The sequence below is a fragment of the Schistocerca gregaria genome, chromosome 4, assembly GCF_023897955.1.
Source record: "Schistocerca gregaria isolate iqSchGreg1 chromosome 4, iqSchGreg1.2, whole genome shotgun sequence".
Lineage (NCBI taxonomy): Eukaryota > Metazoa > Arthropoda > Insecta > Orthoptera > Acrididae > Schistocerca > Schistocerca gregaria.
Window position 1 is genome coordinate 760,940,216 of NC_064923.1, and position 10,517 is coordinate 760,950,732.

A 10,517-nucleotide genomic window follows, 5' to 3' on the forward strand; every position below is an offset into this window, starting at 1 on the left:
ATCGCCCCTTAACGTTATTGAACAGCGACTTCAAGATCTTTTCGAGGCTACTATCAGAACGTCTTCGGGGCACACTATTGCACGTCCTGTCCAGCGATCAGATGTCCTTGGGGGGACCAAACAACATCAGAACTGCGTTATGTCGTTACAGAGATCTCATCTCCCTTGCACGGGTGAGACGTTTGCCGGCAGCCCTGGCGTCTATCGACTTTAGCCAGGCTTTTGACCGTGTGGGCCACACTTTCCTCACTGCCGTTCTACGGCGCATGGAATATCCCGACCCCTTTATCACAGTGTTGACACGCCTTCTGCATGGGGCTACTTCTCGAGTTCTTGTTAATGGAAGACTGACGGCACCCATGCCGATCCGCCGATCAGTACGACAGGGATGTCCATTATCAACATTGTTATTTGCATTGGCCTTAGAACCCTTGTTGTGTGGTCTCCGAGACAGGCTCACTGGGATACAGTTCGGCGGCTCCATCTATCGCTGCACCGCATATGCGGATGATTTGATGATCGTCATACGAGGAGCTGACGATATGGCCGCGACGTTGGACTGGATTGCAACCTACGGTACAGCTTCTGGTAGCCGAATCAACATTGACAAATCTGTCGCCTTGAGCATCGGGATTGGGCTACCGCAGGAACACATTGCCCCCTTACACTTCAGTGATACTGTCCGCTGCTTGGGCTTAGATTTCATGAACGACATGCGACGCGCGACGACGCTCAATTATCGACGCCTTCTTCACCAAATTAGGGCCGGAATTGCAAATCAGCGCTTGCGGTCCCTCAACATCGTTCAGCGGGCGTATTATGCCAATGTATACCTTGCGTCCCGCATACCGCATGTCGCCCAAACGCTACCCATTCCGAAATCCTTGGCTCGTAGCATTATGGCAGCGCTGGGATACTTCGTCACAGCTGGTATGTTACTGAAGATCAGATACGTATCTCTTACTCTCCCCAAGGAAAAAGGTGGTCTCGGCCTAGTCAACGTCCATGATAGGACCATTGCCCTCTATGTTAGCTCACATTTATGTCTGCTGCGCCGTTGTCCTACGAGCCTCACGAGTCTGCTTCTGACGGCGCTACGACCTACTTCACTAAGAGCGCCGGTGCCACTACAGGACATCCCAGCGCCCCTCTTTTATATAGGACGTTTCTATTTAGAACAAAGTTATTGCAGTGTAGCGCTCACGACACCACAAATGGCCACGACTCGACGTATTTATCACGACATGATGCAACGCCGCCCCCTAAATGTGGTCGAACTAAAATATCCTGACGTACGGTGGCGCGTTGTGTGGAAGACTGTACACGATGCCATGCTTGATTCCGACGTTGTTTCCCAATGGTACGTAGTCGTTAATGGGAAGCTGGTGACGCAAGAACGTCTCTACAATATCCACATGGCAGAATCCCCTAATTGTGTGGGTTGTAACACTGTAGATTCTGACGAGCACCGCCTCAGCTGCGGAGAGGCGAAACCGGTTTGGCACCTAGTGCGGCAGATGCTGGCTTATGTCTTGCGAGTTAGGCCGGAGCATATATCTGCACGCACGTTATTGTTTCCGGATGAGACATTTTACCCCAAGACTCGAACCAACTCCGTCACCTGGATACGTGGACATGCGGTCCATTACCTCTGTCGTGACGGACACAAGAATTACCTTGACTTCTGGCTCTATTTGCAAGAAAGACATCATGCTATTTCAGGGCATACCAGATATCGACAATGCTTCGCAAACTACCTATGGAGCGCCTTTCACAGCCCCCCGTGCAGCTGGAATGTTCCAGGCAGTGGCAGATGAGGTCAGAACAAACTGCAAACGAGCATATATTGAACAATCTTTATCAGAGGGCGCAGTCAATGGGAAGCCTAACTACGACGTGGTAGTTTTCTTTTTCATGTTATTTACGTTTAATATCTTCGATGGTGTCTTCATTCTGTTTTAGTTTTCCAGGCTTGATTAACTATGACTGTTCGCACATTGATACCTATATAAATAAATAAAAAAAAAAAAAATTAAAAAAAGTGGGCAGGAGACCTGCGTTTAGAATCCTAATAAATACACAAGAACAAAATGAACAACAAATCAAATATAATAACGTATTATACCCTTTCCTTTCTCCTTTTATTATTTTTTTTTATATTAAAAGTTCAGAGGCATATTTAATTTTTGTTTCGTTCGCAAAATCTAAAGTGGTGGCGAACGGCCGTCCTAGTTAACTGTAGGATGAAAGTGGCGGTGGCACTATCTTTGTTTTTGTTTTTAGGCTTTAAAAAAAAATAAAAATAAAAATAAAAAATAAAAAAATAAAAAAAAGATAAAAAAATATAAAAAAAATATAAAAAAAAGTTGGTAGAGCACTTGCCCGCGAAAGTCAAAGGTCCCGAGTTCGAGTCTCGGTCGGGCACACAGTTTTAATCTGCCAGGAAGTTTCATATCAGCGCACACTCCGCTGCAGAGTGAAAATCTCATTCTGGAAACATAGACGATTAATTGTATTTTATTTATGAAATGTGTGTTCCAAAGATTGTTTTGTAAATAGATCGATATATGGTTGTAATTTCTTTGCTACATGTTGTTAGAGGTAAATTTTTGTTCTTTCGTGCGGTTGGTTGTACGGGTTTGAAGTGCGAGGATGGAGAACGAGTTATGTGTGTTTTATTGATTTGTATTGTGAAGTGAAATGACTGAACATATATGTGTAATTCTGCAGAAATTCAAGCACATTTTATATTATTTTCGAAACATCAACCTGATCAGCCTCTAGACAATTATACAAAGATAAACTACAGAAAGGAAATGTACTACGAGCCATCAATACACACCAAAGAAGAGCAACAGAGAAAGATGAGTATTTTTGGTATTAACAGAACTGGTTCTTTAAATTCGAATGTACCTGTCACTAGCTACAGTGTGTCACTATCTCACTGTGGCAACTGCTATGAAAATGTGATCACTAATAAACCAACTTTCGGCAAAAAGAAGGTGGGGATTGTCAGAACGTATCAGAGGACAGGAAGTAAGGCGCGGCGCCTTTATATCGCTTCTGTCTGGAGCCTGTGTGTCGGGAGAATGACTCATTAGCGCACAATGAAAGATGGCCTGAAGCGGATTCAGTCGAGTACACAGTTCTAATTTTCATCCACCAGAGGACAGTAGCGGACAGATACTCAAGAAACAGGACAAGAGAATGTTTTTGTGAATTGTTCTGTTCATTTCATTAAAGCTTTTTTGTTTCTTTATGTTTGTCCACTTTTATACACTCCTGGAAATTGAAATAAGAACACCGTGAATTCATTGTCCCAGGAAGGGGAAACTTTATTGACACATTCCTGGGGTCAGATACATCACAAGGTGACAGGCACATAGACACAGGCAACAGAGCATGCACAATGTCGGCACTAGTACAGTGTATATCCACCTTTCGCAGCAATGCAGGCTGCTATTCTCCCATGGAGACGATCGTAGAGATGCTGGATGTAGTCCTGTGGAACGGCTTGTCATGCCATTTCCACCTGGCGCCTCAGTTGGACCAGCGTTCGTGCTGGACGTGCAGACCGCGTGAGACGACGCTTCATCCAGTCCCAAACATGCTCAATGGGGGACAGATCCGGAGATCTTGCTGGCCAGGGTAGTTGACTTACACCTTCTAGAGCACGTTGGGTGGCTCGGGATACATGCGGACGTGCATTGTCCTGTTGGAACAGCAAGTTCCCTTGCCGGTCTAGGAATGGTAGAACGATGGGTTCGATGACGGTTTGGATGTACTGTGCACTATTCAGTGTCCCCTCGACGATCACCAGAGGTGTACGGCCAGTGTAGGAGATCGCTCCCCACACCATGATGCCGGGTGTTGGCCCTGTGTGCCTCGGTCGTATGCAGTCCTGATTGTGGCGCTCACCTGCACGGCGCCAAACACGCATACGACCATCATTGGCACCAAGGCAGAAGCGACTCTCATCGCTGAAGACGACACGTCTCCATTCGTCCCTCCATTCACGCCTGTCGCGACACCACTGGAGGCGGGCTGCACGATGTTGGGGCGTGAGCGGAAGACGGCCTAACGGTGTGCGGGACCGTAGCCCAGCTTCATGGAGACGGTTGCAAATGGTCCTGGCCGATACCCCAGGAGCAACAGTGTCCCTAATTTGCTGGGAAGTGGCGGTGCGGTCCCCTACGGCACTGCGTAGGATCCTACGGTCTTGGCGTGCATCCGTGCGTCGCTGCGGTCCGGTCCCAGGTCGACGGGCACGTGCACCTTCCGCCGACCACTGGCGACAACATCGATGTACTGTGGAGACCTCACGCCCGACGTGTTGAGCAATGCGGCGGTACGTCCACCAGACCTCCCGCATGCTCACTATACGCCCTCGCTCAAAGTCCGTCAACTGCACATACGGTTCACGTCCACGCTGTCGCGGCATGCTACCAGTGTTAAAGACTGCGATGGCGCTCCGTATGCCACGGCAAACTGGCTGACACTGACGGCGGCGGTGCACAAATGCTGCGCAGCTAGCGCCATTCGACGGCCAACACCGCGGTTCCTGGTGTGTCCGCTGTGCCGTGCGTGTGATCATTGCTTGTACAGCCCTCTCGCAGTGTCCGGAGTAAGTATGGTGGGTCTGACACACCGGTGTCAATGTGTTCTTTTTTCCATTTCCAGGAGTGTATATCTTTTTAGTAGTGTGAATGATGCGTCAATGTGGTCTTAAGTAAATATGTAGATCATTGTTATACTGACAAACGCTGTACGAACTAGCGTGAGAAATTTTTAAGGCTAGGCGCAAATTGAGACGTGTATAGCACGTGTGACGTGACACGACACTAGAGCGCGACACGCCCGTGCCGCACGAGTCGCGCGGGTGCAGAGCACATTGCAACGCGTACACCATACTTCGCACGAGCCGACTGGCGACGCTCTATTCTGACAGAGCCGAAGCGCGCGCAACCTATCTTTCTCATACGATTTTACAGAAACAGTTCACTGAAAGTATATGGTTTTTGCCCTACTTGTAGCGTTATATGTCACCTTCTTGGCGAAGTGCCCATCACCTCGCTAATGGCCATTCTTATTGTGATATACACATTTCAGTAAAACACTACGCGAAACTCAAAAAGTTTGCAACGAAAATTAGAGGTCGCCATGATTTTGCGTTTGGTGCGTATTACACCATATGTTGCTGCGTATGAAATTTAGCTAACATGTTGAATTTTTGTTTAGGCTTGGGACGATGTCTCTATCTGTCTCCGATATCAAGAAAATGGATTCCATGTAGCGCGCTCACTTCCGATCTCACGCCGGCGAGAATGAAACACTCGCAACTTCTCTCGAATCTCCTAAACCGCTCGAGACATCGAAACGAAAGTTTGGCGAATGATGCACACAAGGAGGAGACTGTTTTACCAGTTCTTAAACACACAAAACTTTCTTATCTATGGCGATATATCAGTACTTATACTTCCCTTTTTGTTTATTTCGCTCCAGTGATTAATTTTTTAAGAGTTATCGACAGCTAGCGAAACAAGAACTTCCTAGTGCGAAAATAACCATGAAATTCCTTCTTTTATGTTACTGCAAACCGACACTATGAGGTTTTTCGTAAGCTATGGAGCTCTGTGGTTGCCAATTATTAGTTTAACGAGGCATTCTGTTTCGAAATTGTGTCTCAATAGCTGCTGTGAGATGAGTTTGGCAAATTACACTGTGACAAAGAAGGTACAATTAAACCAATCTCCAAGAGAATGTGGTCGTTTCTCACAAACGGTGATGCTTCTTCGAATGAGAAAAGGTTAACAACTCACAAAAAAATAGATTGCTAATTCTGTTGGAATTTTGGTGGAATCCCCGTAACCTATCGTATTTTTAACACTTAACGACTGCAATGGAAACTTACCAAAGGATTTTATTCCTTCTCTTGATCTGAGCAGTATTAAAATAATGACGATCGTTTCTTCAGGCGGAATGATAGGCACATGCCAGATACTGGTTACTCACCTACGGCTTGCCAAAGTGACAATGTGCGATCGCGGATAAAATAGTTGTTACTGAAAAAAAAAATGATCCGTCCCACAACACAACGGTCAGTGAATTGCCAGCAGCGGAGGATAATGCTCGGGACAGTAATGCACAAGCTAGCCATGTATGCCTTGTGAGTTGGAGTTCGAAAAACATTGTCATGAAAGTAGATCTGCCTTTCTCAGCAGTACATTTCAACAAATTAAATATATCTAATCATAACACCCTTTTAGGATATTTCTGCTTTCGTAATAATACCGACCATTTTCTTCATTTGTGTAGCCTGTTGTGTCATTAGTTTATTCATGCTGATAATGTGCATCCAACAATTGAAATACTTTTTCTCATCACGGCGAACCAATTAAAACATTGTTATTTGTTACTGCTTTTCGACTGTTTCTAGCTTGCAGTGGAAATGTGATGTTCACATACATGTAGTACTGTGTGTGGTATTACATTATTACATCCATATCAGAGTAATCACAGTGAGACTTCTATACATCAGATCTTGGACGCTTTTTACTAGGAGCACAAAGGGATCACACCTGTGGAGATTATCCCATTCTAAATTTTTGTTAACAGATCATACAGATACGCCAGCATACTAGGTATCGAGAGGATAACTTTGTTTTACTTTCCTGCCTTGCTTCTTAATCACACGATTTTATAATATTCCTTGCTTCCTTATTCGCTACCCTCTGTGCCTTCTTGCGATCTGAAAACAGCGCAGAGGCAGATGATACAATTCCAGCGGCCAATGGCTCATCAGTTACTGAAGTATGCATATCCCTTGACAGAATGCCCGCATCTCGTGGTCGTGCGGTAGCGTTCTCGCTTCCCGCGTCCGGGTTCCCGGGTTCGATTCCCGGCGGGGTCAGGGATTTTCTCTGCCTCGTGATGGCTGGGTGTTGTGTGTTGTCCTTAGGTTAGTTAGGTTTAAGTAGTTCTAAGTTCTTGGGGACTGATGACCATAGATGTTAAGTCCCGTAGTGCTCAGAGTCATTTGAACCTTGACAGAAAAAAAAACAAACTAAAACAAAACTATAGAGATATAAATAACAGAAAAGTATAATGTACTAACGAAGAAAGCTGGAGCGTTTAAATGGCGAAAAACGAGACACTACCCAAAGGCAATAAAATTTAGTACACAGTAAGGCAAAATTTATCGTATGGGCAGTACTACGAGGGCTCATATGCACCGTTCCGAGGTGAGCATATGGCCAGGCTACTTTTCCGCTTCCAGCCTCAAATTTCCCACGGTGCGAGAAACTGCGCCTCAACCACAACGCCGCGCGACCTGGCGCAGGCGCGTGTCGCGTCCCAGGCGCGTCGCGTCGCGTCGCGTCGCAATTTGCGTGGTCCCATTTGAACTTCTGGAGTTAAAAAAATGCGCGCTGCGCTGCATCGCCCCACACGCCGCTATACGCGTCCCAAATTGCACGGTTTGTGCGTTCATTACCTGCAGCTCTTCGCACATTTGTTTCTAGGTCATCTTCCACCCGCCGCAGCTCTCACCCCTCTACATCCGGCACGAGAACTCGTGTCTGATGTACAGAATGGTGGGCGACAGATTCGTCTCCCACCACTGTCCAGGCCGTCTCCAGACAGGCCTTCGGCCTGGAGTTTCATTGACTGGAGTAGAATTGTCCTCTGTGACGAGTCCTGCTACGAACCGAGCTCGGATAACCAGCGCCCCGTGCAGTGGTTGGATACCAACCTGACTGCTGCCTCCGAAACAGTCCAACAACCAGGAATCATGGGCTGGGGTGCTATCTCTGTTCATAGCAGGACCCCTTTGGTTGTTATGCCCGGCATCCCTACAGCACAGCAGTACATCGACCATATTCTACAAACCGTTCTGTTGCCCTTCTTGGCAACCCATTTGGGGTTACCTTTCAGCAAGTTAGTGCCCGCCACAAACGGCGAGAGTTTCGACTGTCTTCGTCCCTGTGAACCCCAACGTTGGCAGAAAAGTCACCAGATGTCTCCCAAGTTGCGAACGTTTCCAGTTTTATTCGCAGGGGCCTCGAGCCATGTCGAGATTTTGACGATGTGACGCTCCAATTGGACAGAATCCGACACGATATCCCTCAGGAGCACATCCAGCAACTCTATCAATCAAAGCCAGGCTGAAAAGCTGCTTGCGGAAGGGCCAGAGGTGAACCAAGGCATTACTGTTTTGCTCCATTTCTGTTGAGTACATCGTCAAGTTTCTCTGAAACTGTAATCACCTGTTGGTCTGTACACGTAATTCACATCTCCCAGTTTCCATCGCATTCAGATAATACCTTGGTGGTGAGTAGTTTTTATGTTCAATTGGCTCTGAGCACTATGGGAATTAACTTCTGAGGTCATCAGTCCCCTAGAACGTAGAACTACTTAAACCTAACCAACCTAAGGACATCACACACGACCATGCCAGAGGGAGGATTCGAACCTGTGACCGTAGCGGTCTCGCGGTTTACGAATGTAGCGCCTAGAACCGCTCGGCCACACCAGCCGGCCGTTTTTATGTCTTAGAGTGTGTACTGTGACACACAACAGCAAAATAACTACACAGCCTGACCAGGTAGACAGCTTCCGCTACAGTGAGTTGATGATGATGACGATGACGATGATGTTTGGTTTGTGGGGCGCTCAAGTGCGCGGTTATCAGCGCCCGTGCAAATTCCCAACCTCTGCTCAGTCCAAACTCACCACTTGCGTGAATGAGGATGAAATCTCGAGGCAAGTGAAAACCCCTGACCACGCCGGGAATCGAACCCGGAACGCCGTGCGCGGGAAGCGAGAACGCGACCGCTAGACCGCGAGCTGCGGACCTGCTGTGAGTTGGGTTTACGGCCACGCCGTACCGACCTGCTCGAGCGGGACGTCTCCGATCCCGCTGACCAACTGCTGCCACGCGGGCCGCACCTTCAGGCGGTAGGAGTCGTAGTAGTCGACCAGGCTGAAGTTGGCCTGCGGCGTCTTCCTGCCCTGGCCCTTCGCCTTCTTCTGGTCCTGCGGCGCCGGCAGGAACACCCTGCGGCCCAGCGCCTCCGCCTGCTTGTGCTTCAGCTGCAGCAGCATCCCGCGCCACGCCGCTGCACCGCCGCCGTCCACCTGTAGGCAAACGGGAACCCTAATGTCAGTGCGTCCGTTCGTCGCCATCGTCGCAACATTGCCGTAAACGCACACGCTTATTTCCTGTTCCTTGGGCTCTGTAGTGGGTTGGGGGTTTCGTTGCACTAGATGTTGAGCGTCAGTGACAGAGGGGAGCGTAGGTGATTATTTTCTACATCTACATCTACGTACATACTCCGCAACCCACCATACGGTGCGTGGCGGAGGGTACCTCGTACCACAGCTAGCATCTTCTCTCCCTGTTCCACTCCCAAACAGAACGAGGGAAAAATGGCTGGCTATATGCCTCTGTGCGGGCCCTAATCTCTCTTATCTTATCTCTGTGGTCTTTCCGCGAAATATAAGTTGGCGGCAGTAAAACTGTACTGCAGTCAGCCTCAAATGCTGGTTCTCTAAATTTCCTCAGTAGCGATTCACGAAAAGAACGCCTCCTTTCCTCTACAGACTCCAACCTGAATTCCTGAAGCATTTCCGTAACACTCGCGTGAAGATCAAACCTACCACTAACAAATCTAGCAGCCCGCTTCTGAATTGCTTCTATTTCCTCTCTCAATCCGACCTGATAGGGATCCCAAACGCTCGAGCAGTACTCAAGAACAGGTCGTACAGTAGAGCGTCGATTATCCAAAGTAATTGGGGGACATGGGTGTTCGGAAAACTGGTTTGTTTGGATAATCCAACTGTACATGTTCATTTGTCAAAAAGAAGTACTGTACAGTAAATTTATTCATAAAAACAGGCATCTCTTTTAGTATTACAAAGTAACATACAAAGGCAACTTCAGTAGGAATATATAGTATGTGGCACAGTTTATTAAACAAAAATATATAGATATTACAAACGCATTTTGCATGAACAATACACACAGTATACAAAATTAAAATTAGATAAAGTGGTTGCAGATTCACCTTCTTCTAACCTTTCAATAATCTCGTACTGGTCACTCATATAAAGGACAATACGTTTACGTTTAAGCATTTTGTATCGTCAAGTTCACTTCTTCACGCAGCAGCACACGAGTGGTCGTAACAGAGACCAGAAGGTGACTGTTTGCACCGTGAGAAGCTCTTCTCGGGGGTGCGCTATCCGTCAAAACTGCGCGGAGCGGCACGCCTCAACACTAAGCTGGCGCAGCTGTTGCTGTGAACAGCTTTGATACTGCCGCTACTTCTACTGCCAGTGCCGAGTCGACAGACGTGTGCTGATTGTTGAACACAGCGACTGGTGGCTCGGCCGTTCAGCAGCGCCTCGTGAAGGCCCCATTAGAAGCAGTGCTCCGCCAGCGGTGGCCCAGTGCGGCGTCTACTGTGGGGAACTTGGTTTGGGAGTGAGGGGGATGATGGGCGGTAGGGTGGGAGGGT